Genomic DNA, 19,212 nt, shown 5'->3' on the forward strand with positions numbered 1-19,212 from the left:
CAGCAGGCAGAGCCAGTGTCCACACAGACAGCACTGCCTCAGCTCTGGGCTGGGACCACAAGACTCACTTAGGGCTCCCAGGGAACATGCAGTGTCCACATAGACAGCACTGCCTCAGGTCTGTGCTGGGACCACAACACTCACTCAGGGGTCCCAGGGAACATGCACCAAGTTTAGTAGGTTTCGTCAGGAGCATATGCTGACGGTGTCCCTCACCCAGGTCAAGGCTCAGGCTGGCCCACCTTAGCTGCCTGGGACACCCAGTCCCTTTATGAATCTGCCAGGGGAGGAGCAGCCAGGCTTGGGCTGGGGGCTGGATGGGTGTGACATTGGGCACTGTGGCATTGCGTGCCTGTCTGTGTGTTGCAGCTGACATGGGCTCATCGCTTCTCCTCCACGCCCTATGAGGACATCAAAAGCGTGGACACATCACTTTCCACCATCTTTCTGCCCACTGTCCCTCCATCCTGATGCCTCCTAAGCACATGTGTGGAGTGGCAGGCACACTGCTGATAGCTGTGGATGTGGCCGTGACGTCCTTCACCCCTGCCCCCATGGCATTCATGATCCATTAGGGAGGACCGTCTGCACAAAGGTAATCCATTGACTCAGACAGGGGGTTCATAGAAAAACAGGTGAGAATGGCAGGGGGGTATTCCTTGACCAGCTGAGGGTCAGCCAAGGGCAGGAAAGGGGCTGGGCACCCTCAGGGAATGGAAAGAAGCTCTCTGTGCCTGCAGTGTGGGGAGTGGGCTTGGAGAATATGGCAATAGCTGAGGCTGGAGATGTAAGCAGGGGCCTTGAGTGTTGTTTAAGGAGCCTGAGTCTTATCTCATGGGCAATGGGGAGCCACTACGCAGTTTCAAGCAGGACCTGACATACATACATTTGAAATCTTTCTCTGGCTGGTCTTGAGGATGAATTGGAAGTAGAGGACCAACTAAAAGGTTGTTGCAGACATTAAGGTGGTGTCCTGGGTTAGGTGGGAGGTGATGGACACCAAGAGAATACCCAGGAAGCAAAACCAATAGGGCATGATGCTTGATGCTTGATTGGATTGATCACATAGATCAATATTAGGAGAACTGACATATTTCAATCCATGAACATAGTATACCCATCCATTTATTTATTTTTAATTTTTTTTAATTTATATATTTTTTTGAGACAGGATCTCACTCTGTTTGTCCAGGCTGGAGTCCAATGGCAGGATTTCAGCTCACTGCAGCCTCAACCTCCTGGGCTCAGGTGATTCTCCCACCTTAGCCTCCTGAGTAGCTGGGACTACAAGCACACATCACCACACCTGGCTAATTTTTTGCATTTTTGTTTTTTAGTAGAAACATGGTTTCGCTATGTTGCCCGGGCTAGTCTCGAACTCCTGGACTCCAACAATTCACCCACCTTGGCCTCCCAGAGTGCTGGGATTATAGGCTTCAGCCACTATGCTGAACCCTCTCCATTTATTTAGATCTTCTTTAATTTCTCCCAGCAATATTTTGTAACTTTAAGCATACACGTTTTCCACTTGTGCCTAGGTACTTTGTTTTCCAATGCTTGTAAATGGTATTGTATTTTTAGTTTTATTTTCCAATTGTTTTTTGCTAGTATACAGAAATGCATTTTTTTGGTATATTAATCTTGTATCCTGTAACCTTGATAATGCATTTATTCATAGTGTTTTTCCTTCTTTTGTTTTTTTCTGGTAAATGCCTTAGGAGTTTCTTTTTCTCCCAATCCTCTGCCTTCCCCCTCTTCTTTTTCTTCTGCCTTAGGATTTTCTTTTTCTTCTTTATCCTCCTCCTCCTCCTCCTCCTCTTCTTTCTTCTTTCTTCTTCTTCTTTTTTTTTTTTTTTTTTAATTGAGACAGGGGCTCACTCTGTTGCCCAGGCTGGAGTACAGTGATGCAATCTTAGCCTACGGTAGCCTCAAACTCCTGGTCTCAAGTGATCTTCCCACCTCAGCTTCCCAAATAGCTAGGACTACAGGTGTGCACCATCATGCCCGGCTAATTTTTATGTGTTTTGTTGAGATTGGGTCTTGCTATGTTGCTCAGGCTGGTCTTGATCTCCTATCTTCAAGTGATCTTCTCACTTCAGCCTCCCCAAATGTTGGGATTATAGGCCTAAGCCACTGTGCCAAGCTGAATGTTCTACATGCATGATTATGTCACATGTGACAATAGGTAGTTTTACTTCTTCGTTTTCTATCTGCATTTTTTCCCTTGCCTTATTTTCACTGGCTAGGACCTCCAATACCGTTTTTAATAGAAGCGTGACAGTCACTTCCTTTGTTTCTGAGTATGGTGAGAAAGTTTGGTCTTTTACCATTTCCCAGCTTGCAGTTTCCTGTAGTTTATCTGTAGGTGATCTTTATCACGTTGAGGAAGTTTCCTTCTATTTCTAGTTTGCCGAGAGTTTCTATCATTCATGGATGTTGCATTTTGTCAAATATTTTCTGCATCTATTGAGATAACTATATACATTTTATCATTTATTCTATTAATTGATGTTCTAATGCTGATATAAACCTTTCATTTCTTGCATGCTTTTTTCATGATGTATTATTTGTTTTATATATTGCTGGATTTGATTGGCTAATATTTTATTAGAGATTTTATGTCTATATTTTTGCATGATATTGGCCTGTAGTTTTCTTTTCCTGTAATATCTTTGTCCAGTTTTGGTACAGGGGTAAAACTTGACTTAGTAAATGAGCTGGCAAGTGCTTCTCCTTTTTTCTGATGTGGTTAAGATTGGTATTATTTTATTCTTAAGTGTTTGATGGAATTCATCAGTAACACCATCTGGGGGAGGTATTTTCTTTGTAGAAAGGCTTTAAATTATGCATTCAACAACTTTAATAGACATAAGCTAGTTAAATTTTACTTTTCTTGTGTAAATTTTGGCAAGTTGTAACTTTCAGTAAATGTTTCCATTTCATCGAAATGGTCAAATCTAATTTCATCAAGTTCTTAATAATATTCTTATATTATTATTCTGATGTCTGTAGGATATGAAGGGATGTCTCGTCTTTTATTCCTGATATTAGTAATTTGTGGATTTTTTTTCTTTGATCAATCTAGCCAGAACTTTATCAATTTTTTTTATCTTTTCAAGTAACCAATCTCCATTTTATTGATTTTCTTTGTTTTCTTTTCCCCTAGCACATGAAATTTTCACTCTTTCTTATTTCTTCTACTTACTTGGGTTTCATTTGTTGTTGGTGGTGGTGTTTTCTAGATTCTCAAAGTGGAATCTTAGATCAATGATTTTAGACCTCTCTTCTTTCCTAACATGAGCACTTAGAGCTACAGATTTTCCTCTAAGCATGACATTAACTGTATCTCACAAATATTGGTAAGTTACATTTTTATAATCATTTAGTTCAAAATATTTTCTTACGTCTCCTTGATTACTTATTTGATCCCTGAGTTATTTATCAATGTGTTGTTTAATTTTCAAATATTTGAGCATTCTTTAGGTGTCTTATACCTTGTTGCTAGTGATTTCTAATTAAGCTCTGTTGTTAGAGAACGTATTCTGTGTAACTTAAATCTTTTTAATTTTATGGAGGCTTAATTTATGGCCTAGCATATGGCCTATTTTGGAAAATGTTCAATGTGCACTTGAAAAGAATATATATTCTGCTGTCGTTGGGCATAGTGTTCTATAAACATCAGTTTGGATAAGATGATTGGTGTTGCTCAAGGCTGTCATATTCTTACTAATTGTTAGTTTACTTGTTCTGTGAGTTACTGAGATGAGGGTGTCATAATAACCGATCACAATCATGAATTTGTCTATTTATCCTTTCAGTTCTCTTAGTTTACTTCATTTTTTGGATTCTTTGTAATTAAGTATATATACATTTAGAATTGTTAGATATTTTTGATGAATTGACCCTTTTTTCATATGAAATATCCTTTTTTTTTTTTTTTTTTTTTTTTTTTGAAGTGGAGTCTTGCTCTGTCACCCAGGCTAGAGTGCAGTGTCACAGTCTCGGCTCACTGCAACCTCCGCCTCTTGGGTTCAAGTGATTCTCCTGCCTCAGCCTCCTGAGTAGCTGGGATTACAGGTGCCCACCACTGCGCCCGGCTAACTTTTGTATTTTTAGTAGAGACAGGGTTTCATCATCTTGGCCAGGCTGGTCTCAAGCTCCTGACCTCATGATCTGCCCACCTCACCCTCCCAAAGTGCTGGAATTACAGGCATGAGCCACCGCGCCCAGCCATGAAATGTCCCTTTTTGTATTTTGGAATATTGCCTGTACTAAAGTCTACTTTGATGTTAATATTTCTATTCCTGCTTTCTTATAATTAATGCTTGCGTTTTATAAATTTTTCCATTCTTTTACATTGTTTTCATTCTTTTACTTTTAACTTTTCTTTATATTTAAAGTATATATTATATCAGGCAGACAGCGTATTGTCACTTCTTGCTTTCTTTTTCCCCCCCTAAGACGCAGAGTCTTCTGTCGCTCAGCCTGGAATACAGTGGTACCATCAGGGCTCACTGCAGCCTCAAACTCCTGGATTCAAGCGATCCTCCTATCTCAGCCTCCCAAGTAGCTAGGACTACAGGCATGTGGCAGCACACGTGGCTAAGTTTTTAACATTTTTTTTTCTGTTTTTGAGACAGAGTCTTGCTCTGTCACCCAGGCTGGAGTGCAGTGGCATGATCTCGGCTCACTGCAACCTCCGCCTCCCTGGTTCAAGTGATTCTCCTGCCTCAGCCTCCCAAGTAGCTGGGACTACAGGCAGTAGCTGGGATTATAGGCGTGTGCCACAACAACTGGTTAATTTTTGTATTTTTAGTAGAGGCAGGGTTTCACCATGTTGGCCAGGCTGGTCTCAAACTCCTGACCTCAAGTGATCCACACACCTCGGCCTCCCAAAGCGCTGAGATTACAGGCTGAGCCATTGCACCCAGCCTAGTTTTTAACTTTTTTTCTTTGAGACGGAGTCTTGCTCTGTCACCCAGGCTGGAGTGCAGTGGCGTGATCTCGGCTCACTGCAAGCTCTGCCTCCTGGGTTCACGCCATTCTCCTGCCTCAGCCTCCCGAGTAGCTGGGACTGCAGGCACCTGCCACCGCACTCGGCTAATTTAATTTTTTGTGTTTTTAGTAGAGACGGAGTTTCGCCGTGTTAGCCAGGATAGTCTCGATCTCCTCACCTCGTGATCCGCCTGCCTCGGCCTCCCAAAGTGCTGGGATTACAGGCGTGAGCCACCCCGCCCGGCCGTTTTTAACTTTTTGTAGAGATGAAGTCTCACTATGTTGCCCAGGCTGGTTTCATACTCCTGGCCTCAAGCAATCCTCCTGCCTTATCCTCCCAAAGCACCGGGATTACAGGTGTGAGTTACCATGCCCAGCCACTTCTTGCTTTTAAAAATCCAGTTTGAAAAACTTGGTCTTTTTTTTTTTTTTTTTTTTTTTTTATCTTTATGAGATGGAGTCTTGCTCTGTTGCCCAGGCTGGAGTGCAGTGGCATGATCTTGGTTCACTGCAGCCTCCGCCTCCCGGACTCAAACCATTCTCCTGCCTCAGCCTTCTGAGTAGCTGAGACTACAGGCGCCCGCCGCCATGCCCGGCTAAATTTTTTATTTTTATTTTTTATTTTTAGTAGAGACAGGGTTTCACTGTATTAGCCAGGATGGTCTCGATCTCCTGACCTCATGATCTACCCATCTTGGCCACCCAAAGTGCTGGGGTTACAGGCATGAGCCACCGTGCTCGGTCTTTTTTTTTTTTTTTTTTGAGATGGAGTCTCACTGTGTCACCCAGGCTAGTGTGCAGTGGCATGATCTCTGCTCACTGCAACCTCCACTTCCCAGGTTCAAGTGATTCTCATGCCTCAGCCTCCTGAGTAGCTGGGATTACAGGTGTGTGCCACCACGCCCAGCTGTTTTTTTGTTTGTTTGTTTGTTTGTTTTTGTATTTTCAGTAGAGACGAGGATTTCCGTGTGTTGGTTAGGCTGGTCTCTAACTCCTGACCTCAAATGATCCACCAACCTCAGCCTCACAAAGTTCTGGGATTACAGTCATGAGACACCGTGCCTGGCCAATAATCTTTGTCTTTTAACTGGATTGTTTATCTCAGTCACATTTAATGTAATGGTTGATATGGTTGGGTTTGAACCTACCATCTGCTATTTGTTTCCTATTCATCTCCTCTGTTCTTTGTACCCATTTTCCCTCCTCTTTTTCTGCCTTCTTTTAGATTAGTTAACTATTTTGTATTTCACTTCTCTCTTCTATTGACTATTATACTTCCTTGTTTTATCATTTCGTTAGTTGCAATAGGGTTTATGATATGCATATTTAACTTATTCATGATTGATTGGATGTAGGAGGGATGAGGGGGAGAAAGATTCCAAAATGACACTGACATATCTGGCCTGGGTAACAAGAGGAACCGCTCTCTGAGATGGAGAACTTTGAAGGAAGATTAGTTTGGGGAGTGATGAAAGGGCTGGATGATGTGGTCAGTTTTGGACTAGTTGCGTTTAAAGTGCTTCTGAGGCATCCAAGAGGAGATACCTGGTAGGCATTGCCTTACAAGGTCCTGAGCTCAGGGCAGTGGCCAGGGCTAGAGCTGGCTCTAGGGATAAAGGGCAGAAGGGTGATTATTGAATGAATAGGAACACAGTAGTCTGTGGTTGCAGAATGTGTGATGGGACAAGAAGAGTCCAGGACCAAACCCTGAGGAGCCCCAACATTTTAAGGACCCAAATGCAGGACAGTAGAGATGAAAGGAGAGGCCAGAGAAGGAATAAAACAAGGAAGTGTGTGTCATGGAGGCCACACGAGGAAGTGGCTTTGTGGTTACTTCTGGGGCATTGACATAAGGATGATTCAGGGCAGGGTGCAAGGGGGCCTCAAAGATCATCTTAAGTTCTGTTCCTTCACCTTCATGGTGGGTGAATTAGTGTTCTTTTAGATCTACTCAACATCTTATTAAAACAATGTTTAAAAAGGACTAGGGACTGGGAGGCCGAGGTGGGCGGATCTTGAGGTCAGGAGATCAAGACCATCCTGGATAACACTGTGAAACCCTGTCTCTACTAAAAGTACAAAAAATTAGCCGGGTTTGGTGGCAGGCACCTGTAGTCCCAGCTACTCGGGAGGCCGAGGCAGGAGACTGGTGTGAACCCGGAAGGTGGAGCTTGAAGTGAGCGGAGATTGTGCCACTGCACTGCAACCTGGGTGACAGAGCGAAACTCGTCTCAAAAAAAGAAGAAAAAAAGACTAGGGACTCATTGACTTGGCCAAAAGCTGCTGGTGGATGCATGGAGGTGCTGCCTGTCAGCTGTACTCTGGGCTCTAGGGACATGGGAGTCCAAAGGGCTCTCACCTCCTCAGTGAGAGGTTCTGGTGGGCTGACCATGGTGGGATCCAAATTTTAGCAGGTGGACCTTGAGGGGTTGTGAGGAAATGGACTCTGTGAGTGGAAACTTCTCTTTCAGAGGAATTTGCAAGACTGGTCTGAGCCAGCACACGGTTCTTCAACAGGGCTTGGCAGCCAGCGGGGCCTCAGGAGGAGGCAAGCAGCCGATCAAATCCAGCCTTCTCCAGAGGAAGAAGGGGAAGGGCGGATCTGGGGAGGTCAGAGTGTGGGTGAGACCCATGGCCATGGGTGGGCTCCACATCCCAGCGTGCAAGGCCTCCTGGTGATGGTTCTCCAGAGTCCTGCTGTGGGAGCTGCACTCACAGAGACACTGTCCCCAACCTCCCAGGGGCACGGACGTAACCCAGCCTCAGCTGCAGACAGCAGAGGCTCTGCACAACCACAGAAGCTGAGCAATCAGCCTCATCCGTGGCAATTCCTGGAACTCCAACCTCAACTGTAACATGAGCTGTGCAGACCTTCAGTAACCCCAGATGAGGATGGGGCAGAGCCTGATAGCTCAGGGCCCAGCTGGGATGCTCAGTAAACAAGAACTCTAGAGGATACGCCGAACAGGAGAAGGTGAAGTGCGGGGACAGAAGGCACAGCAGGCCACCCAGAAGGAGGAGGAGTGGGGACAAGAGACACTGACCAGGCCTTCAAGATGGGGGATGAGCGGAGAGGACATCAGGACACGGGAACACCTACCTGGCACTGTGAGGGTGAAGAGGGGAGTGTCGGAGGGTGTGCATTTGAGTGCAGGTGTGTAAAAGAGGCCCTGGACAAGGAGTGAAGAATCTCATGAGGTGGTTAAAGGACGGACCACCAAGTAAACCATAACGAGCCATAATAATCTGTAAATAATGTGGACCCCAACCCTAATGCTAACCATAACCTAAACCTCATGTGGACCCGAACCTTAACACAAACCCAAACCCTAACCGAAACTCTAACCCTAACCCTAACTCAACCCAACTCTAACCTGAACCCGAATACAAACCCTAACCAAAACCCTAACCCTGACTCAAACCAACCTTAACCCTAACCCAAACCCTAACCCTAACCGTAACACTAACTCCAACTCCAACCCTAACACTATCCCGAACCCTAAACCTAATTAACAATGCCTCATGTGGGCCCTAATCCTAATCCTAACCATGAATTTATGGACCCAAACCCTAAACCTAACTCCAACCCTAACCCTAAGCCTAACCGTAACTCTAACCCTAACCAAAACCCTAACACTAACCCTAACTCCAACTCCAACCCTAACCCTAACTGTAAGCCTCATGTTGACCATCACCTGTCTCAAACCCTAACCTGAACTCTAAGCCTAACCCTAAGCCTTGTGTTGACCACAGCCTGGCTCTAACCCTAACCCTGACTCTAGTCCTCACCCTAATTCTACCTCTATCCCTAATCCTAACCCTAACTCAAATCCTAACCCTAATCCAAATGCACCCTCTGATCCAAACAACTCTTCAGCCAATGCCAGATCTCACCTTAACTCTCACCCTCACCATCACCATTCCAGTTCTCCTCCCTTCAGACTTCCCAGGGACTTGAGCCAACCCCTGGCCCCCAGGCCTTGGTTTCCCCGCCTGTGCAGCATGGGTTTGGGGCTGAGGGTACAAAGACTGGCGTGCACATGAGCCGATGGAACAAGCCTGCCCCTGGTCCTGAGGAGGCCTCTGCTCTCCCAGTTCTCCCCTTGCCCATGTGGAAGGGGGCTCATAACCCAGCGTGGGCACTTCCTGGCCAGTGTCCATCTCTGTGTGAGTTCCTGTAGGGAGGGACCAGGTAGGCGCGGTTGACATGGCACCGCCATGCCCCTGGCTTGGGCTTATGTGGGCTGACAGTCCTATCCCTCCATTCAGAGGCCCCTCCAGCGATGTAGCTTATCAGAATGTGTGTATGTGTGTGTGTATGTGCACATGTGCATGTGTGTATGTTGTATGTGTATATATGTGTGCATATATATGCATATGTGTGTATGTGTATGTCTATGTATGTATGTGTATGTAGTATCTCTATGTGTATGTGTGTAGACGTATATGTATGTGTGTATATATATGTGTGCATATATACATGTGTGTGTGTGCGTGTGTGTATGTATGTGTATGTAGTATCTGTGTATGTGTATAGATGTCTATGTATATATGTATACATGTGTGCATATATGTATGTGTGCTTGTGTGTATGTTTATGTGTGTATTTGTATGTGTATCCATGTGTGTTTATATGCATGTGTGCATGTGTGTATGCAGTGCTTGTGTGATGTGCCTGTTTCTGTGTGTGTGCATGTGTATTGTGTATGTGCATGTGTGTATGTTTACATGTGTGTGTGTATGTATATGCATGTGCTGGTGTGTGTGTGTGTACATACACGTGGACAGGCAAAGGAGAAGCTGTGTTGCAGCACCACACCAGGCCCTGCGAGCCCAAGTGCGGTCTCCCCAGGGCTCACGAGGCCCCAGCACGCTGCCTTCCTGCTCAGATGGTGCCCAAGAGCCCCTTGCCGAGTCCTCTCTAAGGCTCACGTAGGCCCATGAGTCCCTTCTCTGTCTGTTTCCTCTGCCCGTGGTGCTTAGGGATCATTCATGTCAGGGCCAGTGAGGAAGCCCGGTCTTCACCTCGCTGCCGTGGAGTTAAAGGAGAGGAGGCCACAGCACACTCCCACACTTTCTGCGGACTAGCAGCGGGGTGTTTGGTCATCTTTGGTTTTGACCTTTTATTTAGGAAATGTTCAAACAGACTGAAGTAAGCAGAAGTATAATAACCCCTTGTGCCCATCATCCCACCTGTGGCAAGAGCCAAGTCACAACTGATGTTGCTTCACCACACTCCATCTATGGGCTCAAAATGGTTTCAGATAAGTGCCTGACATCATATCCTTCTGTCTACAAAAAATGTCACGTGAATAAAAGATAAGGACTTTTGAAAAACACATGACCACAATAACCATTATCACATCTAGCCAAAAAATGAACCCTTCCTTAATTGCAACAAACAGGAGTTAACTTTTACATTTTCCCTACTTCTTCTACAGATTTTTAGAGAACAGTAAGGTAGACTCCATTCGACGGAGGCTACCACAGTGGAGGTTTGCAGCAGGGAAGGGAGATGAGGCTCAATTCCCACCTTATACATTTTTAAAAATAGCTTATTTGGTTGAATTAGATCTGAGGAGTCTGGCTCCAGGCCAGAATCCCCCGTGTGATCATTCAGGCCCAACCGCAGACGTTGCCAGCCGGCCCCACGGGAGAAGCAGCCCTCCTGCTGCAGACAGCACTTTCCGCTCTCAGCCTCCTCCATGGTTCCCCAGGCCAGATCCTTTGGTTTGAGCTTCTGTTTCGCCTCCTTGGCAGTGAGATCATCTCCCCATCTGCCTGATGTCATCCAGGGGGCAAAAAACGGAGGGGCCGGCACCATTTTCCTTCTGTTTGCCTCTTGCCTGCATTATTGCAATCGTGAATACAGGCCTGAGGGTGACCTTCTGTTGGGCTCGTAGTCCCAATCTCGACAGCAGTGGCTCCGCAGGATGCACACGAGGTCCACGTAGTCGCCTGGCCGACATACCTGTTGGACTCTTAGTTGGCAGCTTCCTCCTCCATCTCTCCATTCCCCTCCTGGGTCTCTTGCCCTGTGCAGCTTCCTGCAGACGGGACTTTGCAGCCTGCATGGCTGGAGTTCACATGCCTGCCAATCTCCTGTCGGCTGCTAGTCAGCTCCAGATACTTCACCAGATTCAGGTGAGAGTTTTGGTTTTTTGGCAAGCCCACTTCATCAGCGGGGCATGCATTTCTACCAGGGGGCTCATGATGTCTGGTGGTCTCTTTTTGTGAGGCCGACAGCCACTGATGATCATGAATGTGGCAGGAAGCTGCCAAGAGACCCCCAGTGGGTGATTCCTGCCTCCCGATGTCATGCAATTCCCTCCTGTAAGGGTGGTTGGACTTACTCACTTATAACAAACAATACAGTAAAAAAAAAAAAAAAAAAAAAAAAGTGATGCAATGTCTTTTCCGTGATTAGGTTGAAATAGACCATGGCATCTGTCTTGGATGCATACTGTCTCTCGCTGGCTCTGGGGGAAGCCAGATGCCATGCTGTGTGCTGCCCTGTGAAGTGGCATGGCCAGTAAGGAACTGAGGGCAGGAACCAGGGGAGACTTGGGGTCCCCAGGCCAGCTGCCCGCTGGGAATGAAACTCTACCAGCAGCCACCTGGGGAAGCTGGAAGTGAATCTCCTCTTCACTGAGCCTTCTGATGAGACTGCAGCCCCAGCTGACACCTGGATTGCAGACTCATGAAAGACCCTGAGTAGAGGACCCAGTTTGGCAGAGCCCGAATTCCTGACCTACGGGAACTGGGAGATAAAACTCTGTGGTTTTAATCTTCTCATTTTAGAGGTAATTTTTTGTGTAGCAATAGGTAACTGACAATGCACAACTAAAATAGTAGATAATTAGCCCTAATGCTAGTTTCATTCATCCATCAGGGTTTGCAAAGTGGTGATATTCTACTTCTGTCTTCCTTCATTATTTATTAGCAGAAATGTATCTGTAAAAAGAAGTGTTCCTTCATTAACTCTTTGGTCATGTTGAGGTACAGTTTGCATAGGAAAGGCAGGGTAAATGCTTGATTCTTTCCCTTCTTTCCTCGTTTAGAAAATAATGAACTGTTTTCCTGGCATCTTTCAAGAATGACTAATGAGTTTTTAAAGTATAATTATGAATTCATGAGTTTAACATTTTTTGATGTCCCCTTTTGTTAAAATTTTTATCCTTATTGATATTCAGATCTTCCTGTCTTTGTCCAGTGCTAGCCTATTTCATTTAACTCTTGAGCCCCTTTGGCACTGCCCTAATAACCTTTGACAGCTACTTTGTTCTCTGGCATATCCAGGATTATCTTAGACATTTCCTAACCCAGATTCGACAGCACACACTTCTCTCCAAGAGCCCCTCTTCCCCTTCAAGAAAAGTGGTACTTAGAGACTGCAATCTGGGTGTTCGGTGTGCTTGTGGTTCCTGGATTTGTCCTTATTTTTAGGCCTTGTCAGTGGACAGAACTAAGGCTTTTTTTTTCTTTTTTTTTTTTGAAAGACACATTATGAGTACAAACTGACACTTTCTATTTAAATTAAGATTTACATAGTTTTTACTTAATCTTATTGATAATACATGTGCATCTCCTTTCTCCCACGCCAAAAATCTCAAACAATACCCAACCTAGTTATTCATTTGTTTTATCCTGTAACACAATATTCTCAAGATGACTTTACCAACACTACCATCAACAGTATAACCACTGAAAATAGTTTAAAATTCTTTTTAGATACTTTTAAAGTCCTTGGGTTATGTCAATGTACAGACAAAACAGTGTTTTCAAATTATTTGGAAAATGATTATTTAAAATAATGAAAACTTCTTTTGCCATTCTTTTTTGTTGTCAGGCTATATGGATATACATCCAAATGGCTGGATTTTAAAGTCGCTTGGAAGAGTTTGGTAGGGTCATATTGTCAACCCATAATGCAAGTCAGTCAGTTTCATTTTGCTTTCAATTTTCAGAATTCCTTTTACAAATTAATTAAGTAATTACACAAACATTTGACATGATTCTAAATCCAAATCTAGAAACCAAGATATGGTCACGAAAGTCCACCCCTATCCCATCACCCCATTTCCACCTGTTTCCTACAGGTAACAGTTTAATTTAAAGCGAATTTTGTGGCTTATATTTCCATTTGTAAAACATACAAGCTGATGGCTGTATCTAAAAACACATAAATTGTCTATATGTACATAAGCATGCTTTTTTTCATTTACAAATATATCCTGGAGATGACCATATGATAGTGTGTAGAAATATTTCTCCCTCCTCTTTACAACTGCCCAATGTTCTGTGATGTGAACATGCTTCATTCAACCCGGGCCCTCTGGAGAGAGGCTGAGTGGTTCCCGGGCTGTCCCCACTCCACACTGCGACAGTGAATAGCTGCCGAAGTACATGCTTCATCGTCCTTGCATCTCTCTTGTGAATACATTCCCAGAAGTGGGATTATTGGGTCAAAGGGTAAATGCATCTGTAGTTTGGCTAAGGGTGTTGCCAAATCCACCTGCATGGGGTTTTGTATTACCTTAGAGATCAGTGATCAATGGGTGATATCCGAGGATGTCTTTCTGTTGTGGTCAGACTCTTGTATTTTGACCTGTCTAATGGAGGAGAAATGGTGTTGCAGTGAACTTTTAATTTGTGTTTCTCTTTTTATGATAGTTTTGAGCTTAATTTATGTTTCTCTTTTTGTGATCATTTTGAGCATCTTTTCGTATCTTTAAGGAGCTGTTTACATCTCTGTGAACGTCTACTCCCATCTCTATTGGCAGGTGTCTTGCCCGGCCCTGGAGGAAGTGTCTCTGAAGGCTGGTGGTCCCACGACAGGGCCAAGGGACGGGCGTGAGAACTCTCCACACAGTGCTTCTTGGGGGGTTAAGGACCCTCTGCCTCAGTGGCTCCTGGGCGTGATTAAACTTGCCATTTCCTGGGCCCGTCCTAGACAGGCTGCTGCAAGTCAGCCAGGCCGGGATCCTGCCGCCCCGGGGAGGACGTGGGGAAAATCCCTCCTGGAGGGACTGTCCCTTCCCTGTCCAGCTACTGGGTGTTTATGGTTCATTGTAGGGCAGGGATGACAGCACACGACACACACTCCACTCTCAAGAGTTACTACTCCCTCCCCGCCAGACTCCCCGACCGGAGGTCTCCCCAGAGTGGAGGACCTTCCAGCGGCTGGCAGGCAGCCTCCGGCAAGCAGCGAGGAGCCTCTGTCAGGAAGTGGCACTTAGGAGCGGGGCTCTTAGGAGGGGGGCTCTTGGACAGGAGGGTGAGTGAGTTGGGAGGGCCCCAAGCAGGGGCCGGATGGCTCTCTCTGCTGAGAAGGGAGGGCCCTAGGGATGGAGACAGGCAGCTGGCAGTTGAAGGGCCAAGGAGCAGGCGGCCTCCCAGTCACAGAGCCTTGTGCAGAGGAAGGGGAAGGAGTCTGGGAGGGTGGCCCTACTGTCCAGAGCCAAGAAAGGGGGATGCTGCTGGAAATAGCAGAAACCTGGCTGGGGCAGCACCCAAGGCCCATCCCGTGGCCAAGTGGGGACCCCAGCAGGGCATCTGGCAGCAGTGGGTGCCCAGGAGCAGGCAGTGGGAGCCATCAGGGTGAGTGAGCTGGCGGGGTGGCCCAGGGGCTGTGGTCACCTGCCCTCAGCCTGAGGAGCCTCTTCTGGCCTTTGGTGGCCAGGGCTGGGATCTCCCTGGGCAGTGCCCCCCTGCTGGTGGCCAGATGCCTTGATGCCCTCCAGGCTGGGTGAAGGTGGGGCAGGAGTTCCAAGGCGGGGAGGTGGCCCTGAGTGCCCAGGGCAGAGCCAGGCCTCCTGCTGCAGGTGGGCAGAGCTGGAGGCTCCACTGTGAACGTGCCTGGTGAAGGGAGGAGTGGGCACAGGGGAGGCAGGGAAGGGCCCTGGGTGCAATTTGCAGCCCCTCAGACCCTCTCAGGACCCCTCCCACCCCCATCGTGGTCCCCTCAGGACCCCTCAGGATCCCTTCCAGACCACTGGAGTGCCATGTCCCCTGCCCATCCTGTGGTGGTGCCCAGCTCCTGCCAAGGGCCCCGTGCTTGGGCTGTGGGGACCCCCTGAGCACCCAGCTTGGCTGGAGCCTGTGTGGGGTCCAGAGAGGCCCAGCAGAGGCACTTCTGGAGGGGGAGCCATGCTTGGGCGGGTCCCAGAGGGCCTTCAGCAGCCACAGGGCCCCCAGGGCAGGGAGCAGGCCAGGGCGGCACCTTCCTCTGGTGGCTGCACTGGGGGACGCATCCTTCTCAGTCCCTCTGAAGGGAGCACGAGCCTGGCATGGGAAGCCCCTTAAGGTGTCGGAAGCCCCCTGCCCACCCCACTCCTCCCTGGCCAGCATCCCTGCTGCTCCTCAGCCGCCGAATGCAGCCTGAGCGCCTGGGAAAGCAGCGCGGGTCTCAGGGACGTCAAAGCGACTTTTGTGTAGGGGCCGCTGGAAAGTGCCCGACATGGGGTAGGAGGCCTTCAAGTAAGAGAGGTGGCCCCGGCCAGGCGCGGTGGCTCATGCCTGTAATCCCACCACTTTGGGAGGCCAATGTGGGCAGATCACGAGAAGAGGAGATCGAGACCATTCTGGCCAACATGGTGAAACCCTGTCTCTACTAAAAATACAAATTAACTGGGCTTGGTGGCACATGCCTGTAATCCCAGCTACTCGCTCTGTCTTTTTTTGAGACTGAGCGAGACTCTGTCTCTCTCCGAAGAGTGGAGGGAGGTGGGGGCCAAAGAGCTGTGGGGCAGAAGGGGTCTCCTGCTGGCCTGGTTTGCACCCTTCCTCTCGGTGCCCTGGGGCTCCTTCCAGGTGGCGGCTCCAGCCAGCAAATGCTGGCTGCTGCCCACCCAGTCAGCATAGGGAGGAGGCCTCGGCTTTCCCTGCCACCCGAACCCAAACCATTCCCTGTGGCCCAGTCCCCACTGGCTGCCCTGGCTTTGGGGCAAGTGGTGCCGGGGGCTAATTCTTGTGGGAAGATGAGTCTGGGGTCACGTAGGACACACCCGCTGGGCGTGGGCAGGGCAGGCTGGGATGGGGCCATCACAGGAGGCTGGGCACAGGGCAGATCTTGGGTGGAGGGGACCTCAGGCCGCAGGTGCCGGTCTTGTGCAGCCACCCCCAGGACCCCTGCAGGCCACCTCCTCTGCCCCGCAGCTGACGGGCTTTGCTCTCCCTGCCCTTCCATGGCCACACACTCAGTTCTCTATATACTTTTATTATGGAAAACATCAAATACACACAAAAGCAGGACATCTAGGACAGAGACCCTGTGTCCTGGTCCCCAGCCCCTCACGGTGACACCCCCAGGCTTCAGGCAAGATCAGTGGGGGAGGGGAGTTTCCCAGCAGGACATCCACTTCCAGACCTGGTTCTGTGAAGAGGGGAACAGAAAGTGCTGAGGGTGACAGAGAAACCTCGAGAAGCGGGAGGTGGACTCACATCCTGTCTCGGGGTCCACAGCTGAGCCCCCACACAGAAGACCCCGCTGGTCTGCCTCAGCTGCCAGATGGATAAGTGAGGCACTGGCCTCGGGGGCACAGTGCTGGAAGGGACACCAGAAAAACGGTCATAAAGATAAAACAGTAATGTGTTGTTTTATTTCTTATTTATTTATTTATTTTTGAGATGGAGTCTCCCTCTGTCGCCCCGGCTGAAGTGCAGTGGCGTGATCTCGGCTCACCACAACCTCCGCCTCCCAGGTTCAAGCGATTCTCTTTCCTCAGCTTCCTGGGACTATAGGCACGCGCCCGCACGCCCAGCTGATTTTTGTATTTTTAGTAGAGACGAGGTTTCACCATGTTGGCCAGGCTGGTCTTGAACTCCTGACCTCGTGATCCGCCTGCCTTGGCCTCCCAAAGTGCTGGGAATACAGGCATGAGCCACGGTGCCCGGCCCAAAGTGTTGTTTTAATAAACAAAAACTATGCAAAGGACCCATGAGGATCCAAGCGACGCATTTAGGAGACAGCTTCACGGGAAAAGGGTCTCGATTCAGACCTCAAGGCAGGGTTCTTGGGTCTCAGGAAGGAAGGAAGTCAAGGTGAGTCAGAATCTGGTGAGAAGAGAAGGTTTATTGAAGGTTGCTCCATTACAGAGCAGGGCGTCCTCAGAAAGCAAGAGGGGGAACAACCCAGCTTTAAGTTTTTCTCATACAGGGGTCTCGTCTATGTAAAGACTAAGCTAAACTGTGCCTAACATGTATTATTCTATTGATTTAAAGAAAACCGTCCATCACGGGGTCTTCCTCCGTTGCCCAGGCTGGAGTGCAGTACCACAATCTCAGTTCATTGCAACCTCTGCCACCCAGGCTCAGGTGCTCCTCCCGCCTTAGCCTCCCGAGCAGCTGGGAATACAGGCATGCACCCCCATGCCTGGTTAATATTTTTCACTTTTTTAGAGACGGAATCTTGCTATGTTGCCCAGGCTGGTCTCAAACTTCTGGGCTTAAGCCATCCTCCTACCTTGGCCTCCCAAAGTGCTGGGATTACAGGCCTGAGCCACCGTGTCCGGCCAAGGATAGTTATCTGGAAAGCATATGTTGTTCTGTATACCAGGGCACTTGGACACTTTGCTGTCATAGAAGTGTGTCCGCGCAGGCGTCACTGGCTGCTGCTTTAGCTGTAAACAGCGTATGACCGTGGGCTGTGGCTGGCAGGTATGTGCCTCGTTGGTCTCAAGGTGGAGCTGAATGTAAACAGCTTTTCTCTGGCTCTCCCAGGCTCCTGCTTCCTTGACATCCCCTCACACACTTCCCTTCAAAACAGGGCTGTCCAATCTTTTGGCTTCCCCGGGCCACGTTGGAAGAAGAAGAATTGCCTTGGGCCACACGTGAAATACACTAACACTCACGGTAGCCGATGAGCAAAAAGAGGTCCGTGTGTAAATCTCATAATGTTTTAAGACAGTTTACAAATTTGTGTTGGGCCACATTCAAAGCCCGCAGCCTGAGGGCTGGACCAGCTTGCTGCAGAGGCTCCTTTAGATAGGGCTGCAGGGGTGGCGTCCGGCAGCTGTAGCTGGGGAAGCAGAAGGAAGGGCGGGAAGGAGAAGGAAGGGCAGGAAGGAGTCCTGTTCAGAGCTCCTCCTGTCACACATACAGCCCAGCAGGGTGAAGTGGGAGGGGCTGGTGCTGCTGCAGGGGGCTAACCTTGGGGGTGAGGGAGCTGCCCAGAAGCAGAGGCGGGGGATGGAGGACCCTGGGCGGTGCCCCTGTGCCCACAGCAGGACCCTGGCTGCCAGTTCTCCTCCACAGAGGCCTGGGTGGTCTGAGGTTGCCCAGCCGGGAGAGAACAGGCCTGGTCTGGAATGGAAACCTGCCTTCTGGCCTGTCGAGCCTGGGGACTCCAGGGGGCCTTGAAGAAGGGCCTGGGCGGCAGCAGAGGACCCCAGGCAACTGTGCCTGAGCCGGGCACTGACGATGACTGATCACCTGCTGTGTCCCAGGCACTCGCCGGCCCCACGGCAGGAGTCGCTGTGGGCGAGGGGTTGTTGAGCTTCACAGAGGTCGGGTTCTGTGCCGGGGCCCTGACAGGGCAGGAAGCAGATGGAGTCCCACAAGCATGAACCCAGTGCGCAGAAAGGGTTACTTAAAAAATAAGTTCTGTGATAAAATCAAACAGGGTGAAGTGCTAGAAACAGGTCATGAGGGTGCAAACAGGTCGTGAGGGTGCAGCTTTGGGGAGAGAGGGGCCCTGGGGGTGAACGGGAAGCCAAGAGAGAAACAGCACACTGGAGGGGCCCTAGGCAAAGCCTGCCTGAGTGGGAGGGAGCAGAGCACGAGGGCCCAGGCTCCAGGCTGGGGGGGACTGCCCTGATGTGCCCCCATGCCCTGCAGAGATAGCCAAGGGGCAGATGGAGAGAGGTGGGGGGTGGGCTAGGGATAGCATTTCCTGTACACAGGTGGAACCTGGCAGTGAGGGGCCCTTCCCAGAGACAGCTGGAGTCTCTAAATATCCAGTTTCTTCCCCAAGTCCACACAGCCCACAAGAATCCGCTGGGTCCACGTGGCCCTGCCCAGAGGGGCTTCCCTTCCAGTGTGTGAGGAGCACAGACGCCAGGCCACGTCAGGGAGGCCAGGCCTGGTGGGATCAGGGTGCCCCAGGCCACTGCTGGGGAGGGACATGGAGTTCGTGGCTGGCCCAGTGGTGGGAGGGTGGGGGGGCTCTGCAGGGTCCTGGCCCTGGTGGGCTGGGCAGGCCTGCTTGGGGCACCATCC

The 19,212-nt window shown here is 48.9% G+C and overlaps 1 protein-coding gene across 3 annotated transcripts in view; it reads left to right on the top strand.

Annotated features, from left to right (window-relative positions):
- Positions 1-19,212, top strand: part of LOC105473784 (G protein-coupled receptor 35) — a 34,572-nt gene that overhangs the window by 1,877 nt on the left and 13,483 nt on the right. For 2 of the 3 annotated variants that reach the window (XM_071073731.1, XM_011727807.3), the window contains exon 2: positions 370-595. The gene's annotated coding sequence lies outside the window, so the exon portion shown is untranslated. Of the gene's footprint in view, positions 1-369; positions 596-7,466; positions 13,201-19,212 lie in introns of those variants that run through there. The other variant, XR_011610211.1, reaches the window with a different exon arrangement.

Source organism: Macaca nemestrina, chromosome 11 (genome assembly GCF_043159975.1).
Source record: "Macaca nemestrina isolate mMacNem1 chromosome 11, mMacNem.hap1, whole genome shotgun sequence".
NCBI lineage: Eukaryota > Metazoa > Chordata > Mammalia > Primates > Cercopithecidae > Macaca > Macaca nemestrina.